At 35.3% G+C, this 27944-nt stretch overlaps 1 long non-coding RNA gene and 1 pseudogene across 2 annotated transcripts; both read right to left on the reverse strand.

Moving 5' to 3' along the window:
* Positions 1-5699: 5699 nt before the first annotated feature.
* LOC307196965 (glutamate decarboxylase 1-like) lies at positions 5700-27944 on the reverse strand (annotated as a pseudogene). Its single transcript, XR_013831778.1, has 11 exons — positions 27301-27944; positions 25122-25212; positions 22192-22304; positions 21754-21869; positions 20068-20148; positions 17689-18071; positions 17378-17400; positions 17172-17288; positions 16099-16163; positions 15918-15996; positions 5700-5873 (listed from the first exon to the last, which is right to left on the reverse strand). The product of XR_013831778.1 is annotated as a glutamate decarboxylase 1-like (transcript).
* Positions 9411-14419, reverse strand: LOC307197326. Its single transcript, XR_013831369.1, has 3 exons — positions 14288-14419; positions 9679-9786; positions 9411-9584 (listed from the first exon to the last, which is right to left on the reverse strand). It is a non-coding gene; the product is annotated as an uncharacterized lncRNA (long non-coding RNA).

Below are 27944 nucleotides of genomic sequence, written 5' to 3' on the forward strand. Positions count from 1 at the left end.
ACCCAATTAGACTATTTGTAATCAAAGTAAAAGTAGCAAAAATATTCATAGCCTTTCAAGGACCATAGGCTCATAAAGTACTGCTAGAATTTATTAACCAAAGCTATTTTAATTATTTTATAATTTAAAACATGGTAAGGTTTGCAACTAGATGTACCAAAGATGCTTCTTTAAGAAATTTTAAAGTTATTCTTAACAGGATATTTCAGAGTATTGAGAGGAATCTTGGAGATGGTAAGACTGTTTGAATATCCAACGAACTGTAGAATTGAAGGCACAACAGTGTTTGTTTTGTTTTGTTTTTTGTTTTTCATTTTTATTTATGGCTGTGTTGGGTCTTCATTGTTGCACACGGGCTTTCTCTAGTTGCAGCGAGCGGGGGCTACCCTTCGTTGTGGTGCGCGGGCTTCTCATTGCGGTGGCTTCTCTTGTTGCGGAGCACAGGCTCTAGGTGTGCGGGCTTCAGTAGTTGTGGCACGTGGGCTCAGTAGTTGTGGCTTACGGGCTCTAGAGCGCAGGCTCAGTAGTTGTGGTGCACGGGCTTAGGGGCTCTGTGGCATGTGGGATTTTCCCGGACCAGGGCTCAAACCCACGTCCCCTGCATTGGCAGGTAGATTCTTAACCACTGCGCCACCAGGGAAGTCCCACGACAGTGTTCTTTATAAATGGCTCATTAGTTTGAGAGGATGCTGGTATGGTTTAGTGGGATATCTATTATTCCTATAGATAGCTTAAATAACGTATCAGCATAGCCACTATCATCACTTTATCAAGAAAGTGTCTTGCAAAGTTGTTTTTTTTATTTTTTCTATGTGAAAAGACATTCTGTGTAGGAGTGAAGATCAGAAAGATTTAATGCCCATTCATTCTTATATTTGTGAAAGGAAAACTATAATGGGAACCTAGACATAAGAAATCTCACAAGAGATGGGAAAAATTCCAATATTCTTGTAAAAATATTTATTGAATTTTTACCCACATTCCATGGGGGGGTTAGATTAGGAAAATACAGGTATATTTAGATGGACAATTTAGATGGAAAGGGTTGGATACCGTTCGAAATATAGCAAACAAAGGTGACAGTGGGGCATAGCCTCTGGGTGGAGCCAGTATTCCTCATCTCTTGGTGAAGGCTGGGCAAGCAGCCCAGGGGAAGAGCAAGGGGCTGATTGGGCAGAATAAACATTAAAAGTTGTGTCCTAGATGGAGGACTAATGTGAAAGCCAGACATTAGAGGGAAAACAAAACAAAACAAACAAGCAAAAAAAAGCCTGACCCTTCATTCAAAAGTAATTACGGGACCAACTGAGCTCAAATGCCAAACAAAAAACTGAAGACCCCAAGAATATAAAGCAATTATGATTCAGCAAAAGAGAGATTGTTTAAAGTCAATCCTGTGCCACTGTGACTTTTCTCCATTCCAGACCCACTTCTATAGGGCTGCACTGGAAACAGTGAAGGAATTAACTTAGACCAGGGTCTTCAAGCATTTCTTCTCAGTCTCCTGGGTCAGATAATCATTGAGCTAATACAAAGGATCTGAATTGTCAAATCAGACTCAGAGATCTTGTTCAGTATGAAGATTTACTAAGAATTTCTAGGATACACGTAATTGCGAAGCACAAAGTAGAGAGAGGCATGGGATTGTCAAAGAGTTGCCCAGGTCCTTTCTTGCTGGTTCAGACTACATTAACATATGAAGTCTCTAGGTAATGTACGATGCTACATTAATTACATGGAAGGGAGCTTTTTCAGTCATGAAACATCTCTACTTTATATTCAGGTAGCTATATAACTCGTGTGATATCTTCCAGAGAGCTAAGCCCTGTAAATCCATACATTTCATCTTGTTTTCTATATGCAAATAAGACAATATGTCTTAAATAAGACAATGACATTGTGCTAATATGGGTCTCCCTTTTGGATTCTTGAGCTACTGAGATCTAAGCTGTCTCTCAAGCTAGAAACTTCAGGCTCTGTGGACTTTTATCTTCTCAATGCACATTGGCAAATTTACTGCCGAAACTTAATTCCCTATTACCTTGCACTGCTAAATTCTTATCTCTTCTTGGATTATTGCAGTGGCCTCTAAGGCCTGCTCTTCCTCCAATCAGTCCTTGAAACTGCCATCAAAATCAATGTCTTTTCCCCCCTCATCAATACAAGTTTTATTTTATTACCCCCATTGCATTCACTTTAGTTGTTTTCACAATGGCAAAATGCTAAATTTAAGGACCTATAATTCTCCAGCTACTTGAAGCAGACTCTGTAATTTTATACTCTACTCCAGCAATATCCAACTGTTTATTTAAAGTATTTTTGACGCTCCACGTAACTCTGATTACCATTGCTCCACGTTATCTGCCTGGTAAGAATGTAAATATTTCAGAACCCCTTTTGGATGTTGTTATATGTTTCAAGTGTCCTCTATATGTTATGCACAATTCTATACTAGCACTTTGAATTGAAAATAAAATTTAAAAACACATTATTTTCACTTTTTGGTCTACCCTAAGTTCAGGAGACACAGTCTCTCTGGAAGTCATCTCTGTTGGTTAAACCAGTGCTATTTATTATATGTCATATATTTGGGAAAAGTTCAAAAGAAAAAGATAAAGTTAGTAATATCCCTTTAAGAATTTTATGTTAAACTAAGTCTCTTAACAGCAAGAAAGGAGCCCATTTTATAGAATTCCTGTAAGTTATGGAACGAAAACTCACACATTATTTCATGTAATACAAGGTTTGTGTCAGAACCTTGGTTGAGAGAACACAGCAAAGGCAACAGTGTTCTGTAGCTAAAATAATTTTGACTGGCCATGAAATAAAAAATAATCCAAGTTCAAGGGTGGGGGGATGACACAGGTTAATGAGTATTATCCTTTCTTTAATTTAAATGTTACAGTTTTTCAACAATGTGTAAAACAGGTATCCAAATAATTGAAAATGCTGTATACCTCAAAATAGAACAATTCTTATTAGGTTCCTTGTTATTAACAAGACACTGCTGAATAAAGCAGACTGTAGATTTCTCAAAACTCTACAACATATACTTGCTTAATTCACAGAACTGATATTGGAAGAAAGCACTGTTTTAACTAATTTATATAACCTATGCAATATATATTATTCTTATGATTTAGTATATTCTTATTTCAAAGTGTTGATTAAGAAATAAAACCAATACCTAAAATTGTGGCTATAGGGACAAAGAAACTTGAGGCATATTTTTTGAAAAGGAAATGTTTAATCTGTGCGTGATAAACTTTATGTAATGATAAGCAGTTATGAATAATGCATAGGGAAGAAACAGATTTATGTTTCTAAGTCTGACAAACCAGATCGCATTTGGAACAAACCCTCCCGTATAGAGCAGTAATTCTTATTAAAGGATACGTTGCACTAAGATAATTAAACTGCTCTTCCCTGTATTTCACAAAGACACAAACTATCAAAGTCTGTAGCATAATCAATTTTATGTTTCCTCTGAGAAAAACTTTGGACATGAAATGTCTTAGTTATATGGCAGAAGAACAATTGAAAAGAATCTCTATCCCAATTCATGTGTCTTTATTTCTAAAATATAAAAGTTTTCAGACATTTAACTTGAATGGATGCAACAGAGCTTGAAAAACAGAAGGGTGCAGTCTCCTCTGTAATGACTGCACCCTGAATGATTAATAAGATAAAACCAATGTTATGGAACTTCATTTTTACCTTGTCTAGCTACTGGGTTGGCCAAGAAGTTCGTTGAGTTTTTTTTCCATAAAATGGCTCTAGTAGTGCTTAGTTGTCTTTAACTTCATTCAAAACAATTTTGTTAGATTGTATTGTGACAGGTGTCGTATCAGTGTGCATTTTTAAAAAAACATCAAAATTGGTGAATTTTTGTGTAGCCATTTTAATATTGAATATAGAAGAGAAAAAGCAACATTTTCAGCATATTACGCTTTATTATTTCAAGAAAGGTAAAAACACAACCGAAACACAAAAGATTTGTTTAGTGTATGGAGAAGGTGCTGTGATGGATCAAATGTGTCAAAAGTGGTTTGTGAATTTTCGTGCTGGAGATTTTAATATTTTAAATCTCTGGCTTTATTTGACATAATAAAAAATTAATTATGCAAAACTAACGATTATGCACTGAGCCTATACACAGCCAAGACTACAGAGCTCTTATTGGGTCTGCCTTTCTGTTTGTCTATTGGTGGGAAATAATTGTTAATGGGCTACAAAGAAGGAGTTATATATATACTATATTAAATCCTTTTCCTCTCTGTATTTTTCTCTAAATTCAATTCTATATTTCCATTTATTTTTCTCATGATGTAATAATTTTTAAGGTCTCAGCTCTCTTTGAAGTTACAAAATTATTTGATTTTTTCCTATATTGAGAAAATAATTTTTTTCAGCTTTATTGTATTATAATTGACAGTTAAAATTGTGGTATTTAAAGCGTGCATAATGATGGTTTGATATATGTACACGTTATGAAAGAATAAAACTAACACACACAGAGTGATTCAAAGTTTTAAAAAATATGTAACACAATTACTTTATTTTATTCTAACAACATCCCTGCAGTATAGGCACAATTATTATTCCTATTTCAGAGAAGAGGAAAGAGATCTGCATAGCTCAAGTGATTTGACAAATGGCTCGACTGGTAGTAGTGTATGTGAATTGCATCAAGGCATTTAGCAGGTTCTTTGTCATACACACTTGAGAGAAAACCTGGCTAGCGTCAAATTTGGGTTTTATTACTTAGCAGCAGCATGCTGTTAGACACATTATTTAAATTCTTTAAATCTTCATCTTCTCATTCATGAAATGGGGATAATAAATCACTTTAAATCGTAATATTGAGAGAAATAAAGGAAACCATGCAAGTTAAGATTCTTAGCATACCGTAAGTGCTCAATGTTAACTCTATTATCTCAAAAAAGGAGCTGAAAAATACTAATTTTATCATCACTGTGGAGCTACCTCATTCCATTTTGTGAACTATGGCCAATATACTTTTGGAGAATTATAAAACGATGCCACTGTTGTTGACCTTTAGAGACATTAAAAATGGCACTGCAGAAAAAAATGAATTAAATCATTGCATAGAAACTTGGTAGAAGCCACAGTTCCTTCTAAATATGTCAGCCCTTGTCATTCTCGTCCCTGACTCTCTGCTCCAAAATACAGAACGTTTTGTTCATCTGATTTATTGAAATAGAGAAACATCATAAGTATTATTTTATTTTTTACAGAAACAGAACACTACCATATGTTACTGAAAATGATTTCACCTCGGGAAGGCTTTATGCAACTAACTCAAGCATGTAAATATATGTTAACTTACCAAATGTTCACAATGGAACTTCTTTCTTTACAAGAGGTAGGATTTTTGTCTTTCTTATTTACTGACGTATTCTAACACACCAAGAAAAGTCCCTGATAGTTAATGGATTTTCAATAATCTTTCATTGAATTAATGAAAACAACAAATACATAAACAAAATTGAATCTATTATCTATCTATCAGTCTTCAATGACCCACTGTTCTTTATTCATCTTGTATAACATAGGATAAAAGAGAATCAAACGTTCTGAAGAAAGAATATCATTTATAATATTCCTTTCTTATTATCTTCAGCAGTAAATCTTTAAAGTTGGTGTTTAGTTTTGGTATTCAAAATCATATTGCAGTATCATAAATCTTTCCCAAGTCTTTGAATTTCATCAATAACATAGTCAACATCAGTTTATCTTGTGGCAGGATTAGAAAAGACCATTCGAAAAAAATTTACTTTGTCCCCATAAGGCTGGTAGTTTAGCATGGCTGTGCCTTCCTCTATCATTTGTGCTTTAATCTTTGGAGCAATCTGTGTATAAATGCAAATTTCATTAAAAGGAAATTTTACAAGTAAATACTGTTCCACATCCTAGATGGCTACATAACTATCATTAGCGTGAAGTAAATTGCAGGCAGTTTAAAACTGTCAGGGATAATTTTTAAGAAGCAGCTTAGTACAGAGAAAAGGCAGCACGTTCTATATTCATACTGTAGCTCTTGTTACTCCATGATTCACGATTACCAAACTCACAAAATAATGCAGGTGTGCTAGAATACATTAAAGAAGGTTGTGTGACATTTTATTTATATGGCAATTCAGTAGAAGTATCTGGGAGAGGTAAAATGAAATAGAAAATGGAAAAGCAGTAGTATCTTTCGGTATTCTAACTTCCGCTCTTTGAATCATTACAATACATCTTGAATTTTTCTACAAGGTCACTGTTTTGCAGCAAAACATAGTTTCTTTGTAAATTTTACAGAGACAAATTCTATCTGTTTAATTGTCTTGCACAGCTCCTAAAACAATACCATGCACGTGACATTAGATCACATTACGCCCTTGGGTTATTATTATAAGACAAAGTGGTACTGAGACTCGGGAAAGGAAGAGGAGGGCATTCTATAACTATTGAATGTGTTCCTCTTCTTGAAACTTCTACTCCTGCACAGTTTACCTTTAAAATGCTACAGATGCTCTCCATTACTTAACTTTCCCATAAGTTTTTATATAGGGCAGGGCATATACATACATATATATATATATATATATATATATATATATATTTGCTTATATAGTCATTATATGGTCATTTCATTTAATGTCCTTCTTTAATATTTTAATTAACCAACATGACCATAAAATAAAAGGTATTAGTTATTGCCTGCAATATTATTAAAAACTGCTTTATATTTCCCCTTTGCCCTCCATCCAGGAGCATGCGCAGATCTCTGAGAGGGACGGCTCTCTGGTGAGTAAGTGTGTGTATCTCCAGGAAATAGCTCGCTCTCTGTAAACGTGTACTCCGCTAACTCTCAGCTGGTAGTAATTACCCTAGTAAAAGGTAACACTTACATGTTAAGAAAAAAAATTAAGAGCTTCACTCAATACTTGCCTCAAACCACAAAATATTTAAACAAGGGGTATTATCAAAAAGCAAAACAAAACCAAAAAAATTCTCTATTTTCTCTTAAGACTTATAAGCCCAGTGAAATTTTCTGATGACATAAAACGTTGATGCCCTTAAACACTGATATCAGATAGTTTATGTTCAACTTCTCCTAGGGCGGATCACATTGCCTAAGATAAGTAGTTGTGATGTTGGTCAACTCAAAAGTGGTGGTGATACTATTATAAAATGTATGTATATAATGCATGCTTAAGATAGGTTAAAAACTTACAGTAAATGTATAGCTAAATAACATGTAATAGTGGCAATTCTCTTTATTTTAATATATATTCTTAGGGTAAAGATTAAATCTTCTCATTGCTATGACATTTATTTGGATTTTTTTCAGTATTGATCACTGATCTGTAATAAAATCTCTCCTAGATTCTTGCTCAGATGACCTTATGATAAATATTTCAAATGTGATGATTCTTCTCCAAGTACATCTTCTATTGCTCATAAAAATTGTAATTATTTCTATTCTTATCTTCTCCCCACTAAGCCTTCTAGCTTAGAACTCAGATTCTGTCTTATTCATTTTATACCTCTAAATCCTCTGGAACATATGGCAAGCATTAACTGATGAATGAATTAACCAAAGGGTAGAAAACTCAGTAGATTGAATATTAGCATTCAAAAAATATTTTTCAATTATATAAAGGATGACTAGATTAATTTGCAAAACGACTGGTGGGTTGAGATTTCACTTGGTTCCATACAAATATTTTTAAAAAATGGCTTAAGACCACATTACCGCCTTCCACTAACCAATCAAACTAGCCCAGACACATTATTTAAAAGGCAATATTAAAATGATAAATACCACACCATACACACAAACTTACCTTTTGCAGTTCTTGATCTCTTCCAAACTTTTTGGGATATGTTTAAGTCCAGAAGCAGACATTGGTGAACTCAGGCTAAATCAAATATTAAAAGTTTAGGGCTTCCCTGGTGGCGCAGTGGTTGAGAGTCCGCCTGCCGATGCAGGGGACACGGGTTCGTGCCCCAGTCCGGGAAGATCCCACATGCCGCGGAGCGGCTAGGCCCGTAAGCCATGGCCGCTGAGCCTGAGCGTCCAGAGCCTGTGCTCTACATCTGCAACAGGAGAGGCCACAACAGTGAGAGGCCCGCATACCGCAAAAAAAAAAAAAATTAAAATTTTACAAGTATTCTTAAAGTTTTACCTAATTCTTTAGTAATTTTATAAGTATCCTTAAAGCCCTACCTAATTCCTTAATTATCCCAGAAGTATTTAATTTAACTTTTAATATATTTTAAAATAGTTTTTGAGGATCTAATACATGTATCAGGCACCAAATACAGAGATAAAGGAAATGGTGTCCTCACAGAGTGCCCAGTCTTCAGCCATCCATCCCATGCCCATTCCTCAAAATATATTAAATATTTTAATGGCAGTGCCAATTTTATATTTGAGTAAGGTCATTCAGGACAATCAATTAGGGGAGAGAACAATTGAGGGGAGGAGAATATTAGTTAATAGAATGTTATAGTAATTCAGGAGAGAATGGAGAGGACTTCACTGAAGCAGTGGCCACGGGTACAGATAGAAGAATTTAAATTTCCCAAATCTTCAAAAGATAGAATTGATCTTTGCTAGGTCTTCAAGATGAATTCAAGGTTCTGGCTTCAGTGACTAGATGTCTTTTATATAGATAAAGGGGTATAAGAGAACTTTACTTAAATCAATTTATGAAAGCTCATTTCAGAGAGGCAGATAAATGATCAGAGAATGTATAGTATTAAAAACAAACAGATTTCTTTACTTCTAGTTTCCACTTAAGCCTGAGCAAGACTAACCAAAAATAGAAATAATACAATCAGAGGGAGACAATGTAGAAAAAAGACCAAGCACCTTTGTTTCCTAATAGTTACTCTTACTAGCATGACTTAAAGCATGCCATTGGGTTGGCTGACTGGGCCTTGCAGAGGAAGATGGATAGAATACTAGCAGAACTCTCCATTTTTCATTAATATCTACTTAGTACTTTAATAATGATTAACCAAGGATTATCATATAATTTAAAGCCCACTTTTTCTTATGTCATCTACTATCCAGAAACCCAACTGCATTCTCTAACATACAAGAAAAAGCCTAGGAACAATTAAATTACTCTTAATTCAGTGCCATCAAAATCAGAAAAGCAATTATAACCAGAGTTTCATTTCAAAAATTTAAAAATTGAGTATAATCATCAAATTAATCTTTTGGACCCTCGGCCTGTAAGAAAGAGAACTCAAATGGAAAAGTTTTTAAAACCGAAATGTTTTGCATTTAGATAAAATATTTAAAATAATTTTTACATACAACTTTTAAATTATCTCAAAGTATTGGATAGGTAACATATTCAAGTAAAAAAAATACTCAGCAAAGGGCTTCCCTGGTGGCGCAGTGGTTGAGAGTCCGCCTGCCGATGCAGGGGACACGGGTTTGTGCCCCGGTCCGGGAGGATCCCATGCCGCGGAGCGGCTAGGCCCGTGAGCCATGGCCGCTGAGCCTGCGCGTCCGGAGCCTGTGCTCTGCAACGGGAGAAGCCACAGCAGTGAGAGGCCTGTGTCCCGCAAAAAAAAAAAAAAACTCAGCAAAGAAAGTATAGATACTTTAAACTCACTCTCACAAAAAAAGCCCACTAATAGAGTCCTTACCTTTGCATCAAATACTAGCTTAAAGTTATCTTTTCTCTTTAAAACTTTATAAAAGTATTTTGCAAGTTCCATATATCTGTTGATCTGTGCCTCAAAGCCATAGGTTCCCTGTAGTTAAAAAAAATCAAAAGCTTCATTCAAGTAAGTACCTTTAAATTACACTGAAGAAGTTCCTGAAATGTATTAAATTTATTTAAATGTACTTATTTAAATAAATGTGATTATTATCTTACTAACAGTAGGTATTATATATTCTCACTGCATTCTTATTTCTATCCCCTCAACCTGCTTTTACTCCCTACTGTCTGTGGAACTTGAGGCAAGTTACTCAGCCTTTCTAAGTTTGGTTGCCTAGATCTACAAATGTTTGATAAATATTTTGACATGAATTTTTTATCTGTCTAGTATGCAGAGCAAATTTTTAAAATAAGAAATATGACAAATAAAGCCCTTGACATACTGGCTGGCATAGTGCATCTTAAAACTGACAATTGTTGAGCTTCAGCAGTATATCAGGTATGTAGTTTAGTGCTTTGTACTCTTAGTTTAATTTACTCTTAGAAGAATCCTATAAAGTGGATAATGGAGGCACAGAAAAATCGACCAATCTGTCTCCACTCACCGTCTTTCCCTTGGTGATTTCCACTTGTCTCATGGCTCTAAGCAGTATATACAGGTTGATGACTCTCCCACTTTCATTTCCATCTGATACCTCATCTCTGAACCTCAGTCTCCTGCTTCACATAACTAATAAACATCTCAAAATCAATGTCCAAAAGTGAACTCCTGACCTGTCTGCACCAACTTGTTTCTCCCAGTCTTCCCAATCTCAGTAATACATCAATTTTATCCTTTAGTTGCTAAGGCCCAAAACATCAAAGTTTTCTTATCCTTGACCCTCTTCTTTTTCTCACTCCCCACATCTAATATTTTGGAAAATTCCACAGGATTTTTCTTTAAAACGTAATTAGAATCTAATATATCTTAACCTATTCACTGCCACTATGCTGGCCCAATCACTGTCCACTGCATTACTGAAATTGCTTCCTAACTGGTCTCTTCGCTTCTGTCCATACGTTCCATGTATGTCCATGCTGAGGGTATGTGTTCATAGTTACTCTAGGCTTGTGTAGTGTAGAGCCTTGACAACCATATGAGGTGGTACTTCAGTGTCTTCTCAACACTTAAGCCTTTGTGATCAGAGCTGGCTTCATGAGCACACAACCTGTGCAGTCACACAGGGCCCATATTCAGAAGGGCTTCAGGCTTAACGTAATGCTCTGCTGTCGCTGTCCTGAAATTCTTTGGACTTGTGTTTTGAAAGTGAAGTCCAGTGGGACAATGGATTATGCCTATGAGCTAAGGAGATACAGGCAACATGTATGTCTGCCACTCCTTGCCTCCCCAGGCACACATAGCCTTTGCATTGCACAATGAGCATGGACTTCCACTGGTCCTACCATATGTGGCAACTCAGTGACAATGCAAATAGCACGAGGTAAGGATGCTACACCTACAACTAAGTAAGCGGGGATGCTCGGAGCCCCCAAGAGGCTACACTTTCTGTTTAAATCAGAACTTGTTTTCAACAGAGATCGAAGGCAATGGAGTTCTAAGAAAGAGTAATGACGGAGGAACCCTTTCATTTTCTTTCTTACATTATTTCCTCCTATGAACAGCTCATTCCATGTTAGCCACATTGATCTCCTTGTTGTGTCTTAGATGCAACAGGTGTGCTTCAGTCTCAAAGATTTTAAATTGAGATTCCCTCTTGCTACACAGCTAAATATTAGCATGATCTCCTCTTCACTTTCTTCAGATTTTTGCACAAATGTAACCTTCTTATCGACAATTACCAGTATTTAAAATTATAAATACTTAACCCTAGCACGCAACTTTTTATCCTTTTTCAAAGCCTTATTTTTCTCCACAAGAAATATATATGAATCAAAATGTGTAAAAAGCTTTGATTGTATGAACATTTGGTCAGATGCTCCCAACTTTCACAATTTTGAACAAATATTGGTTTGGAGAAGGCATGAGTAGTCTTTGAAATGCTTAAGAATAGACATGATTAAATAGCAGTGGACTAATATTTTGAGCTAACCACTTTATCATTTGATATTTTTCTTTGAGGGCAGTCTGGTTCAGGGAGAAGCTGTAAGTAATTAGAGGAAGAAAAAATTGCAGAAAAGTTAATAGAAATTATTGATGAAGAATATTCCTACTCTGAATTCTGAAGAAATGGGGCTAAATATCATTGAAATACTTGGCATAGAGTTTATTACTCTTCAGCAATTTTCCACATAGAGCTTTTGGTGGCATTCAATGCATACTAAATTGGCAATGAAAAGTATCAGGATATGCATCTTCCTTGTGAATGTATCTTTAAGTTTCTTGAAAAAAATCTACAAAGATTGAATAGTAAAGACAATGGCACTTCTATTCTGATCTTAATTGGACTCTGTTAGCCCAGGTCCTCCAAACGGCAGACACCAAGATGAGATTAAAGGTGCAAGGACTTCATTAGTGAAGCACCTGTGTGAAAGACAGTGGGAAGGAGCCAGTCAGACTGGGAGAGCTTTCAGACTGTGCATAAGTCTGACCCTAAGTGAAGGAAACAGGTGGGGAAAAGTGAGGAAGAAGCGTCCTGGAGTATGATGAAATCTAAGTAAAATTCAGAAAGGCCCTTGGGAACTCTTCACACCAACTCAGCTATCAAGAGAGTCTCGTGTCTCTCAGGAATGGGAATGCCTTAAAATCCCTGCCGTGCTCAATCAGTGATTGACTGAGAGAAAACTCTGGAAAGCACAGCCTCAGGGCAAATGCAGTTATGAATTTAAGAGAAGCAGATGGGCTCTTAGACAATTAAGCTCCCTATAGCACTCTCCTGGCCAAACACAGTCATTTTATGAATATAAAACCAGTCCAACCCATGTAGAAAATCCAACCAAACAGAAGCTTTTGCATTCGATTTGCTTCTGCATAATAATCGATGTTTGTAGAATCTTACATTACTATATGATTTTCTTCTTACTTACTTTTGTAACCTATCACAGTATTTTATGTAACTAATTTTATTTTTAAGAAATATGAATTATTAAAGGTGGCTCCTCTTCCTACTATCAATGAAGTATTCATTCTGTAATTATAGCAAATGAGAAAAACGATGAAATCTTTCATTTATATCTCTGGACTTCATTCTTAATGCCCATTATTTTGTGAAGAGTACTGATGGAGACTCACATAGCAGATGTTTAAATATTTACTAGTTATAACTCATGCTACAAACTTGCAAGTCGACTCCTCCCATTCAAGCCCATCATGGGTATTTACCTGAACCTGATTTCTTGTATATGAAAATGTTCTATAATATAAAAGAATTCCCATTTCACGGTACGCTGAATTTTTTTTCCTATTCCCAGGAATGGCCGTACTTATATAACAGCTGTTTATACACCATTTTTATGAAGTAGTCTCCATATGCAAAAGATGATGGGCCTGCTTTTCATCACTACCCAGGTGAGTTTTGGCATTCCCATGGTGCTATGAATTGTATTAAGAAAGACAATATGAATTTGTGGAAAAAAATATATTTTGGATTTAGGTGAGTGGTCACCTTTGCTCCTTAGATGTAGTTCTCTTCATCCACTAGCAAGTTAATTTCTTTACCTATTTAACAGATATAACCAGCACAACTGTTGGGAAACATAAACTAAATAACATACGTAAAGCTTTCTAGCCTAATACATGTTCAATGAATGGTAGATCCATTACTATTGAATGAATGTATTCATTATTTCAATGCCTCATTATCAAAAGAATTTAAGGTGAGTTACCAATGTCGATACACTATTCAAAGTGGTTTTTTTAATGCTTGTTTTGAACTAGGTGATTATAAGGTTAGGAAAAAGCAGTTGATGAAAGAGATAAATTTAGAAGAGAAAATGCTGCCAATATATTATAGACTAACCAATATATTAATGCCAATATATTATAGACTAACCAATATATTAATGCCAATATATTATAGACTAACCAATATATTAATGCCAATATATTATAGACTAACCAGTATATTAATGCCAATATATTATAGACTAACCAATATATTATTGCCAATATATTATAGACTAACCAATATATTATTGCCAATATATTATAGACTAACCAAAGTAGGATCATGAATTTGCCTCTGTGATTCATGTTACAGAACGTATTTTTCTATTAGTGTTTTGTACTAGGAATTCCATATCTACCAAATAAAAATCTAACCAGCTCTAACTGCCTCTGATACTGACATCTGAGAGAGTCCCTTAGGGTCCACAGGGTGGGTAATGTAATGTAGAGGACCAGGTCCCTAATATATTAAAGATGTTGTTAGTTCATGGCAAAGCTTTCATCTGAACAGAACCTAATGCCCATCTTCCTATAGAGTACTGGGAAGAAGGTGATAGGAATAGCTTCCTAAAAGCATGTCAATTACTTAAATTAAATTTTAAATAAGGGGTAGTTAAAAATTATAAATAAGGGGCAGAATGAGGGTGTAGACATGTCCTGCTGTTGTCATAGTGTTTGGAGAGACAATATATGCTGCTCTTGGGCTTACCTGGTGGCGCAGTGGTTGAGAGTCCGCCTGCCGATGCAGGGGACGCGGGGTCGTGCCCCGGTCCGGGAGGATCCCACATTCCACAGAGCGGCTGGGCCCGTGAGCCATGGCCGCTGAGCCTGCGCGTCCGGAGCCTGTGCTCTGCAATGGGAGAAGCCACGACAGTGAGAGGCCCACATACCGCAAAAAAAAAAAAGAAACGAAATTGAGTTATTTGTAGTGAGGTGGACGGACCTAGAGTCTATCATACAGAGTGAAGTAAGTCAGAAAGAGAAAAACAAATACCGTATGCTAACACATCTATATGGAATCTAAGGAAAAAAAAAAAAAAGGTCATGAAGTATCTAGGGGTAAGACAGGAATAAAGACACAGACCTACTAGACTAGAGCATGGACTTGAGGATGTGGGGAGGGAGAAGGGTAAGTGGTGACAAAGTGAGAGAGTGGCATGGACATATATACACTACCAAACGTAAAATAGATAGCTAGTGGGAAGCAGCCGCATAGCACAGGGAGATCAGCTAGGTGGTTTGTGACCACCTAGAGGGGTGGGATGGGGGGGTGGGATAGGGAGGGTGGGAGGGAGGGAGATGCAAGAGGGAAGAGATATAGGAACATATGTATATGTATAGTTGATTCACTTTGTTATAAAGCAGAAACTAACACACCATTGTAAAGCAATTATAGTCCAATGAAGATGTTAAATAAATAAATAAATAAATAAATAAATTCACATCCTTTCTCTGAAAACCTTGCCAACAGGTGGGTGTCAAAATACAGATTTTTTTTATAATAAGTAGTTTAGTCCATATATAGAAGATAATGCAGCATTTCATTGGGGTCTGGGGCTGTATGTCATTATCAAATACATTAACATTTCTATAGTGAAGTATGAATATCTACATTAAGTGGGTACATAGAGTCAATATGAGCCTCACAACAGGTCAGGATTGGTTTTGTCACCTGATGAACTACAAAAAAATTAATTGTTCAGAATGTCTTTAAATTTTAAAATTGTAAATAAGGGACTGTAAACCTATAATTCTTCAATTCTTGCTTAATTGGTGATAATTTATAAGGGAATAAAGAGGGAATTGTAATAGATAAGTTGGAGAGTATAGCAGAGGTTAGAGATCACAAAGCTCATACATGTTAGAGCAAAGATTTGAAAATGAATGAGATTGACACTCGGGTCCATCTTCCCTGCTAAATGACACTGGTCATATATGAAGGACTACCTAAAAGCTGAAAGATATTGAGGGGAAACAATTCCAATCAGAGATGATGAAAACTTGCACTATGACAGAGAAGGCAGGTTCAAAGAAATAAGAAGAGTTGAATATCTTAATTAGATTTTTTAAAGAGCAATTCAAACTTGCCCTAAGAAAGCAGTTAGTATTTGAATGGGAAAAAATAATTGCAATATTTTAACTTAAATAAAAGGACTATATCATAAAATAAAAAATAAAAAGATCAAAAGGGAAGGATCAGTTTTCTTCAACAGGGCAAATGGTGCCGCACTACGTTAATTCAATGAGGCCACAATTATTTTCGTTTTGAACATTCACAATGAAGCTAATCATTACCAAGACGTCCATTATGTCCCTACTTGAAAATAGAAATTATTTACTTTTTCCCCAGTCAGGATAGCAGAGCACTGAAGGGGGATACCCATGAGTTTATGTGGATACCAGGTCACAGAGTTGGCCCTAGGTGACAAAACAGCCCCAGTGAGTGCTCACCGTCTAATGAAAGAAAATAGAAGCGTAAATAGGTTCTTTCGCTTGCACAAGCAATGGCCCGGGTCTCACCTTTCAATGCCACTGAGTTTATAGGAGTGGTTTCTGGACAGCAACAATCCACCTCCCCAAGCTGCCTGTAACAGATACAAAGGATTTGTGTTCCTATTTCTTTTTTTTTTTTTTTTTTTTTGCAGTACGCGGGCCTCTCACTGTTGTGGCCTCTCCCGTTGTGGAGCACAGGCTCCGGACGCGCAGGCTCAGTGGACATGGCCCACGGGCCCAGCCGCTCCGCGGCATGTGGGATCCTCCCGGACCGGGGCACGAACCCGTGTCTCCTGCATCGGCAGGCGGACTCTCAACCACTGCGCCACAAGGGAAGCCCTCTATTTCTTTTTACATAGCACTGAATGCTTTTTCCTATGTTAATTTTATTTCAAAAGTTGATGAAGATTTAATTGTTATTCAAGATAATTATAAACTTGGCTATAATTATCCTACTTAGAAGAACAATGCATTTAAAAATTTCCTCCTATTAGTTTTCATTGTCTATTCATGACATAGTAAAGTTTTTTTTCTAATTAATTCAAAGAGATACCTTCTGTGTAATTTCCAGAGACAGAAATTTTTAAAAGTTGGAATCAGATTTGGCAATACTACAGAAAAATTAAAATATCTACCATATTATATAACTTTAAATTTGTCCAACTCTAGTCAAAGCCAAAGACATTTTTGCCCAAAGTCACTGTACCAAACTAATAGCATCAAAACTTTTGATTTCCATAATAGCTATTAATTAAGAAACGTATATTAGAGTAATGGGCTAAGTCCTTTTGATTTAAAATTGTTTTAACTATTTCTTTAAACTGATTTTCTAAATTGTTGGTTGAATATTAATAGAGGTTTAGACTTTTTTTAAACACTAGATACATTTGTAGCTCATTCCATGATAGTGTATTAAGTCTAATTTAAGATAATTTATGCAAATAAGACTATTCTTTCTTGATATTTATTCTTTATAAAAATTAGGGTTACAGAAATTTTTGTCTTGCCTGCAATGTCAATTAAAAAATTTTAAGGACTATTCATAGGATACATCTTTTTAAAAAGGTGAATCATGATCCAGACTCAAGGACGTGACTTACATCCACATGCATCCAGAGCTTGTGCATCTTACAAATATCTGCGATGTCGTGGAGTGGGTCGCAGTCCCCGAACACTGTGCTGCCAGCTGTGGCAGTGACACAAAAAGGAGTTTGGCCCTGCTGATGACAAAAGCTGCATCATTCTTACAATCCCATGAAGTCCACTCCTATGCTAATATTGTTACTTAACCGTTACACTTCTGGACATCAGGAAGCTGGATAACTTTGACTAAGGGCATTAAGTACTTAAAAATTTCAAATACTCAAAGGTACCTACAGTAATGGAAAAAGTAGCTTAACCATAAGATGAACTAATACCACTACCTCTGAGTCTCATTTATTGTTATTTCTCTCTGAATTTATTTTCAGAAAATCATACCACAACAATAGAGCTGACCAAACCCCTTTATTAGTAAATATCCTGATAACTTTTCTTTTGATAGTTAACAGAAACAAAATTATCAGGAAATACTACAATGTTAATTATTTCACTTCAGTTTTAGAAGAAATTTCCTACATTTAGGGATTATTTTATTTCCTTTAGCAATTATCAATTGTTTTCCACTAACAAAAATAGGTGAAGAGGGCTTCCCTGGTGGCGCAGTGGTTGGGAGTCCGCCTGCCGATGCAGGGGACACGGGTTCGTGCCCCGGTCTGGGAAGATCCCACGTGCCACGGAGCGGCTGGGCCCGTGAGCCATGGCCGCTGAGCCTGCGCGTCCAGAGCCTGTGCTCCGCAACGGGAGCGGCCACAACAGTGAGAGGCCCGCAAACCGCAAAAAAAAAAAAAAAGGTGAAGAAAATTAAGATGCATTTGTGTGTTAAATATGGAACTTCAGAACATACCTTCCTTTTAGCTTGTAATATATTTTTCTCCAACTCAGCTGGAATCATCTTTCCCCTTAAAAATGCAAATACACATTGATTTCTTATCAGTGAATAAACAAACCAATTCTACCAATTAGAAGAATACATAATATTCAAGATTAAAAAATTAGTTTTTATTGTCTCCCAAAGGTATTTATAGGTGTAAAAACAACTATTAAGTAAATGTGTAATTGTCTAAAACCAATGTTAAATATCATGTTATTTGAGTTAAAGAATGCTTAATTTACTATTCAATCATCTTAAAATCAGCATTACTTACAAATCAGAAGATTCTGATTTTTCTAAGAAAGATACAGATGATTCTTTCTTTCTTTCTTTCTTTCTTTCTTTCTTTCATCTATCTAATTATTAACCTTTAATTATAAAGACTTCTTAGTATCAAGGTAGAAAAATCAAGTATCCAAATTGGGGGAGTGGGGGAAGAACATGACACAAATTCAGGTGGCCTCACATTTCTTCACAGAGAATTTCTGGGAAAAAAACCCAAAAGCCAATATTCTCCTACTCCATCCAGTTTTCAGACTAAAATCCTGTCTATTGATAATTCAGAAGAAACATTTCTCTTAAAGTCAGGAACAAGATAAGGATGCTCACTACCATCAATATTATAGTATTTTTTTCTGAAGAAATACCTATTAGCTAGCTAGATGATTATAATGATGATGATAGATAAAAAGAAGAGGAGAAAAAAACCCTAATTTGAGTACATATGGTTGTATACCTGGAAGTCCTAACATTGTTTATTGAAAAACTCTTGAAAATGATAAGAATGTTGAGCAAATGGGTGGTTACAAAAATTAGGTTCCTATTTTTTAAAACTAATTGTTCTGAATAAACATAGAACATATCCTATTCATAGCAGTAAAAAAGATATAAAGTATCTGGGGGAGGGATTCTCAGGAAATGTTCAGGATTTATATAAAGAAAACCAAATGACTTGAGATAAGTATTGAATTATAAACATAAAACATATTTGCAAAATATTTTATATTCATATATTTTATATTTCAAAACTTTTCAATATATAAATATTTTTTTACAAGCCAATAAATAATAAACCACCAATAAAATATGGGCAAAAAACATGGACAGATCATGGTAATACACAATTGGCTGGTCCATATATTGGCTATACATTGTCCCAAATAACTAAACGTCATCTTTGTCTATCAGAATTTTCAAGTATAGAAGTATTGATAATATTCAGGCTTCACAACGTAGACAAGAGTATCAATTAACTGAAAAATGTTTGAAGGGCAAATAAAAATCTTTATGAAATTGTAAGTGCAGACATTCTTTGAACCAATAATTCAACTTCTAGAGATTCACATGAGAAATATTAAAACACACTCAAATATATTTATATAATTATATTCATTTAAGCATTGTTCTTAAATACTAAAATCTAGGTGAAAACCCTTTTAAATAAGATATGTGATATTATGTTACAGTTATAAAATGGAAAACTCCGAAGTAATTAAAAAAGAATAAGGAAGGTCTGTATAAATTCATGGGCTAAGATTCCTAAGATATATTCTAAAGCCAAAAAAAATAAAAGAATAAGTTGCAGATTATAACACAGAATTTGATATGCATAAATGTATAAATACATTTGATATGCATCAAAATGATCTCCCAGAATATATGTATTTGTAATGTAGTTTATGAAAAGTAGGATTCAAGACAAATGGAAATATATTTTCACTCTGTAGATTTCTAATGCAGTTGAATTTTTCATCTCTAAACATCATTATATTGCTAACTGGATCTACTTAAAACAAGGAACGGATATGTGACAGTCTCACTGATTTAGGACTATACTTAGTAAAGAAGTCTTAACAGTAGGATAGGATACCTTGGTGCTTGTTTCATAATTACTTCTAGTTAAAATTATTGAAACTAATATGGGAGAGTATTCTTGCTAAAAATTGGGATAATAGAAAAATGGGATTTTAATCTTCATACCAAGCATGATAATAAAAAATTTTGAGAATGTATTAAAGACGTACCTTTCATCACATTTTGCTTCAATTACATTATCAGTTCCCATACCAAGGATTGCTGCAGCTTTTTTTTACTGAATATTGACCCTTGGGCAAAAATGAAAACAAGAAAGGTATTAATTCTCCCGCCTTAAATCATCACTTACACTAGTGCATCACTCACACTAGGGCTTATACGCATAGCTTTGCATGGGTTTGTGCATGGATATATATATATATATATATATATATATATATATATATATATACACACACACACATGCAAGTAGAGTTCTTAAGGCATAGTTCCAGACCCTTATCATTACATTTGTTGAGATGAAGAAGGTTGTAGTACCTCTTTCTAGGAGGCACTGTCACAGAACACGACTCTTTAAATGCAGGAGTTTGAATATTCTCGTTCTCTGTATACACATGAATCGTGTCATTTATAAATTTAGTGACAATATCCTCCAGGTAAATCCTTACATGTTATGGACAGGTTTAAGTCTTGAATTTACAATCTTTTTTAAAGAGTGAGGCCTGAAGAAATGAATCAATTCTTATTCTGCTTGCAGTTTTTAATTTTGACTTTGACATCAACTTTGATTTCTTGCCTTCTAGGTGACTACTATCTCCTTGTATCATTTGCATAATGTAAACAGTATCAGTAAGATGGAGGTGGCAGCTCAAAGATAAACTTGGCCTGGGTTATTTTTAGCTGCCCGGAAAAGACCAGATATATGAGAGAAACAAGTAGAGAAATTTAAAATCCCAACCATATATTTTCATTTCAATGGAGAATGCATAGATGAAATAGGAAATGTTCTTTTTTAATCTGTATTGTGGAATTTCAGCTTATTTGCTCATTATATTTAAAAAGTATATGTGAAATGATGAAAATGACATTTGTAAACAAGCATCTTCAATTGTATTAAGTTTTATAGTAAATTACATCAAATATGCAGCAGTGGTCTCTAATTTGATAATATACATTTATATAATGCCAATTTGAGTTTGGCAAAGGAAAGACATTGCAAACATGGGGACATTTTAAAGAAAACCCTGTGTTTCCAAGTACTTTTAGATAGAATTCTCAAGCTGGGACTACAATTACACTTTAAGATTATAAATGTTACCATGGTAGAAAAGAAAAAAGTGATCGAATTTATTAGAGGATGAATTGATTTTTTAAAAATACGTATTGTTACTAGACACAGGGTTGGAACATTAAAATTAAAGGAGACCTCAATGGATATATTGTCAGTATCAGAAACATCTGGCTGAGGACCTATAGAAATAAAGCTTTCTTGTCAACCGACTCTTACAGTCCTAACTGGAAAAAGAAAACATTAAACACATTCTCATTCTTTTAATTCAACTTTAAAGTGAACCATTGTATATTTGAATTTTCTGTCTTGCTTTTTTTATGGTATAGGTAGCAAAATGTTTTATATTTATAATCACATTTTTTCTGTTAGTTTCTCCTATGTTGAAATAAAATTTTAATACTGACTTATCTGTATGGCTAATCTATAGAGTCTATACCAACTGGAAAGTTGTTTTTCCCCTTTCCAATATTAATCCATAGATCCAGACAGATTACTGAATATATTTAATGGAAAAATGAAGCTAATATTCTCAGTCTTTCAATTACTTGATCAGTGTATCTTAGAAGACTCTTAAAAGTTGGAAAAATCTAAACTTTATACTTACTTGTTCAGAAACAAACAATACAAGGCATGGAAGTGCTGTCATGCCTTTTGTTTTTATCTCTGGATATTGCCTATAACGAGGTACTAATACACCATAGAGGTTTGATATACTGCCACCTATGGAAGAGAAATCATGACTGTTAATCTAGTTTCCAAAATCAGAAATGTGGATTGAAATCATGACAATTTGAGAGTTTTCTGAAACTAAAATTGTGCCAAATCACTGATGTCATTTTTAAAATAGCCTTCCTTGAAAGTGTTAAGAGAAAGCTCAAACAACACAATTCACAACTTTAAGATTTCTAAAAACTTTCTTTATAATTATAACCAACACAACGGCTTATGAACATTTATCTCTGGAAAACAGTCATATTAGTTGAAATACATTTTGAGTGTCTCCTGATATTTCTTTTCGCTCATAAACAAACATTTTTCTTACCAGGTGAAAATATTCCATCTGCTTCTGTTTCTCTCCAGCCAATAATTTCACACATTTTCTTAAGAAGACTTGTTTCCATGACAGTAAATACTGGAGCTATTTCATAGGTAAACCTATAATATAGAAATTCTACTGTGAATTATATTACATGGAAGAGGACAAATAAAATCATGTGCTAGATAAGATTCTACACATTTCTGTATGCTATAATAGACTGTGCAAGAAATGGTTAAGTTTTATATGTTCTGACTGGTCCCTTCCAGATCTAGAGTGCGTTAGTTCTACAAAGGAAGTATCAAGGTTTCCATGGTTTTGTGAGGTAGCTGGGAATTTCATTTTCCACCAAAAGGAATTTGAAAGTAGCTCCATCCCCTCAGCACACACACAACAGTGTTTGGGACAGAAAATGTCCAGTTATCAAGAAAATATTTACACATTTCCTAGGGGACAAGTTAGAAAGACAGATATCTAGAGCTACAGACAATATCTTGCAGAACCTGAAAGAGCCTTTTCTAAAAACTGATAAATGTTTTTCACCTAAAGACTGTACTGTGAGCAAACACACCCCAAAAAAAGGCTAAATACGGTTATGTTTTCAATAACAGCTTGAAGCAAGCAGACGTTACAGGAACCACATGGGCCCCATGGAAAAGAATTCAGAGAGCACTGTTACGGGGAGTCTCCTCTGAGTCTCCCTGTGAAATTAACTCCAGAGAAAGAAGCTGGGATTTAAAAGAAGGCTCTAAGCTTTTCTCTGTATGTATCCTATGCAATAAACAGTGATGCATGTGCAGTGAGCTCTGAAATCAAAAAATGGGTTCAGTTGTTCTCAAGAAATCCTTTTATTTGTTCTTAAAAAAATTGTAAAGATCTCTCTAAGTGTAATTATATATGATGCCGGTATCACGGACCACGTATGTGCCACTTCAGATGTCCTCAGCTTTCTCTGTCTCTAAGGCCTTTGGATGTTATTCAGGCCCAGCCACCACTGTGACCACTTTAACTCAGACTCACCCACAACCCAATGGAGAGTCGCCTCCCACCCACACTTGCAGTCTCTGACCTTCAGCCCCAGGGTCTTCCTTTTGCCCTTAGTATCACAAGTCATGGAATCAGCTGGTAATGCCAAGAATGCCCAGTTATTATGTGTGGGGAACTTAACATCCCATCGTGCAGTCCTTCGGCTGTAAGAGACCTGGTTGAGAATAAATTTGTTCCCCTTGCTCCCTCCAGAGGGACTGATCTTAGAAGCAGTCACTTACAGGGGGCCGTATATCCCAGGAGATCATGCACTCACCTCTGTTTATACTAAGTGGTAGCCAGGTCTAAAATGCCCTTCATGTTACCCTCTGCCCTGTCCTGACTCCCTTCATTTCCCCCAATCCTGCTCCTGTGCAGGGCATGCCCTAATAAAGTGTTAATCTATAAACTCTGGCCCCAGGCTCTGCACAAAAACACAGATTAAGAAAATCCATTACCTATTAGAATTAGGCTTCTCGTTCCAAGAAGAACAAAGTTTACATAGCAAGCCTACGGATGTCCATTTCAATGAGGCTCATTTCTGCCAGTGTTCTGTCAATTTCAGCTTCTACACACATTACATTTTTGATCCTATTTCAATTCCATGGAGTAGACATTATTATTTTCAGACAACGGAGACCCATTAAATGGTAGAATTAGGACTTAAATTTGGTTCTCGTTAATTCCATCTCGCATGCTTTTCCATTATCTCAGATTATGGTAGGAGATACCCATGGAGCTATCCAATGGAGATATCCATTCATTGAAATGAGAAAAATTCAAAGGTAAAGAACCCTCTCTTAAATCCTTTGTCTTTGCATCTTCCATGTATTCTTTCCACTATTTCTCTGTTTAAACCAAGAATCTATATTTTCTTCACACAAAAAATGATTAAGTTTCATAATAATGGGATTCCAAATAATGAAGCAAGATTTATAAAATGATTTTTGTGTGATAATTTATATAACATATAAAGTGCATCATATAGTCTCAAAAGATATGTTTTTTAAAGTATTACTCTATGCATGTTTAAATAAAGGGCCATAATCAAGCAATAAAAATTAAAACTAGCAGTAAACTGTGCAGGTTATTTTTACATGCATTTCACATCTATAAATCCCTGTGCATCATTAAAATCCCAATGACAACTAAATAGTTAAAATAAACCACAGTTTTGCCACATAGCAAAGCAGTCACTTCTCATAAATGTTTAGTTCTTGGTTTTAAAGTTTAAATTTCTACCACCTTTCTCTTTTGATAGCTAGTTAAATTATATTAACATCTGACACAGACTGATCCTTTCAATTTCATATCTAATCATTTCCCTATCCCTTTAACCTTGAAATATATTGCCCTAAAATTAATTTTACTTCAAAACGTTGCAGCAGTGTATCTAATTTTCTTATAACTGTAAGTTTTGCTGTGGCAAAGTTCAAAATTTGTAAGGAATCACATTGGAGTTCAATTTAACTTTCCTTTAATAGTTTACTTTCTTCACCTTCAAGCAGATTGAAGTTCTAATTTATATTCAGGAAACTTTTCACATACTTGTCTGTGTCTTTTTTCGACTACGTGCTCTGGGCTGTTTTGGGTAGTGTTGAAATGATTCCAATCCTGGAGCTGGGCTCCCAATCTGCACACTAATAACTCAGACTAAAAAACTGAACTTTACTACTTACCAGGAAATTCATATCCTGAGATTTTCTAGAGAGAGACTGTCCACAGGACCAGTCAAAATGTCACTCAGGGAACAGGAACCATCTTCTTTGCATTTCTCTCGGGGTATCAACTATTTGTTTCTGATATAGCAAACATCCTATCCAGCAAAATGTAACTTCCGCAACTGACATCTTCACTCTTGCTTGTGTGTCTAATAGTCTCACATTCCTTAGACCCAGAAGGATACTGACATGTTGGTATTTGCAGTGGCTGTCAACCATTCCCCTGCAAGTCCAATCACATCTAGCCCACTGGAGAGCTGGTTAAAATAGCATGGATGTCCTAGAAAAAAAGACAAAATTGCAAATGGGTCAAAGTAAAAACACAAAATTGCAAATGGGTCAAAGTAAAAACACAAGGCTAAAAAGTAGTTAAATTTTATAGCAGTTTCTCAGTGAACAGGTATTATGGATCAAGCACACTTTACTTATTTCATTCAGTAAATATTCCTGAGCAATTATCATATGCAGGGACAATGCTGGGTATTGGGATCCAGTGGGCATACAAGGTGGACATAGCTGCTACCGTGGGGATCTCACTGACTGGTGGAAGAAAAAGACAATAATCAAGTAATGACACAAATGTGTTTAATTACAGTAAAAATCACTACAAAGGAAAGGATCAGGATGTTATAAGACCATTCCTAGGGCATCCACAGCAGTCAGGGGAGCAGAAGAGGCAATCTCCAGAGAAGGCTTCTTGGAGGAGGTGATCTTTCAGGGACAATTTGGTTGGTTTCCAAACAGTGAAGGAGGATTATTTTGAGCACAAGGAACAGCTATGAGAAGGCACTGAATTGAGAAGGGGCTTGAATGCCAATGCCAGAGTGAGGAGCCCACCTAAAGCAGACCAAGGATGCGGGGTGTAAAGCTACCTCAGTGAATGGGGGATCAACCACCTAAAAGGTAAAACAATTTTCCCTCCGAAGTTCCTTATCCATTTTTTGATTAAAACATCAAGTCCCTAGAGATTATCATACTAAGCAAAGTAACTCAAAGAAAGGCAAGTACCATATGCTATCACCTATATGTGGAATCTAAAATATGACACAAATGAACTTATCTATGAAACAGAAACAGGCTCACAGACACGGAGAACAGACTTGTGGTTGCCAAGGGGGAGGGGGGTGGGGGGAGGGATGGAGTGGGAGTTTGGGCTTAGCAGGTGCAAACTATTATATATAGAATGGATAAACAACAAGACCTATTGTATAGCACCGAAAACAATATCCAATATCCTGTAATAAACCATAATGGAAAATAATTTTTAAAAAGCACCAAAAGAAGATAAATAATTTCAACTAGGTTCTGAAGAACCTAGGGGCAGGACAGGAATAAAGACGCAGATGTAGAGAATGAACTTGAGGACACGGGGAGGGGGAAGGGTAAGCTGGGACGAAGTTGAGAGAGTGGCATGGACATATATACACTACCAAATGTAAAATAGATAGCTAGTGGGAAGCAGCCACATAGCACAGGGAGATCAGCTCGGTGCTTTGTGACCACTTAGAGGGGTGGGATAGGGAGGGTGGGAGAGAGACGCAAGAGGGAGGAGATATGGGAATATATGTATATGTATAACTGATTCACTTTGTTATAAAGCAGAAACTAACACGCCATTGTAAAGCAATTATACTCCAATAAAGATGTGAAAAAATAAAAATAAAAAAACACCAAAAATAGATAATTTCAACTATGAAAAAAACCAGGTCCCTCTTAAAATGATGTTTTGAAATTTTATATTAAGAAAGGATCACCAAACATTACTTGTCAAACTGAACAATCTATATTCAGCTCAGTTTAAATTAATCTTCCCCTCCTTAGCTCCAAAACGGATTGTTCTTTGCACTGGTTTTACACTATATCTTAAAGATGATGTGCATGATAGCTCTTTTTGAATCTCTTTTTTGCCTCTAGAGCCTGTTCAAATATCGTTTGCTCCTGGAAGTATCATTGCTTTAAGAGATTAAGAATCAAGTTACAACGATATTAATTTATTCAGAAAACACTTTCTAAAATGTAGGCTGTATATATAAATTATACATATATCTAATTTTAGCACTCTATGTTTTATTGATGTATAGAGACAATAAATTAAGCATCAATAATGAATATTATCAAATAAAACAAAAAAATGAAAAAGGTAAATAAAAATTTTATGTTATTTGCCATTGAGATATAACTCTCCAAATCAAAATCATTTTTTTACTTTTCTCTGTTAATTAATAAGCAATTCATATATGACAATACCAATTTAAAATAAACCAAATGTTTTAAATAAAAATGAATAAAATTGGAGTATTTTTCAACACAAATGTAAACTCAAAGCTATTCATCTAGTTCAGTTCAGACACACAAATTTGAAAATCACCTGTTTTAACACCATATTTTAAGGTATCTGTGCAGTAACCAAGCAACTGCTCCAGAGACTCAGGATGGTCAGACGGCTATTAAGTCAAACCCATCCAAACCTTCAAGAAGTTGATGAGGATGATGAAAAGTCCAATATTTTACTCTTAACGTCAAAAGTTTTCTCGATGTAGTGCAGAAGAATATTTACCACTTGTAGCAGAAAACATTTTGTTAAATCTTTGCCATCCTTGGATGGCAACAAATCTAGAGAAAAAAAAAAAAGAGAGAGATAAACAGCAGGGTCAGTAACTAAAGAGCCAAAGAAAATCACCATGAGACTGAGTTTTGATCATTAAATATTAAAGATATTAAAAGGCCATGTCAAATAGCAAATGAAGCAGCATTTGTCCCAATCCAACAAGTAATCTTCATTCAAAGTCCCACTGGATAACAGTTTTCACCAAAAAATAGACCATTTTAGATTAACATCATTGGACAGAAGAATTGTCCCTTCAAGTTCTCCTAGATGGACCTTATTTGTCTTGTCAAAAACTGAGCTGGTAAGTGTGCTTTTAAAAGTAAGTTGAAGAATCAGATCTTAAGGAAATCATAATTGCTTCAATAAATATATAGATGACATAGAATTTTGTAAAAAGAAAACAA

Source organism: Stenella coeruleoalba (assembly GCF_951394435.1).
Source record: "Stenella coeruleoalba genome assembly, chromosome: 14".
Lineage (NCBI taxonomy): Eukaryota > Metazoa > Chordata > Mammalia > Artiodactyla > Delphinidae > Stenella > Stenella coeruleoalba.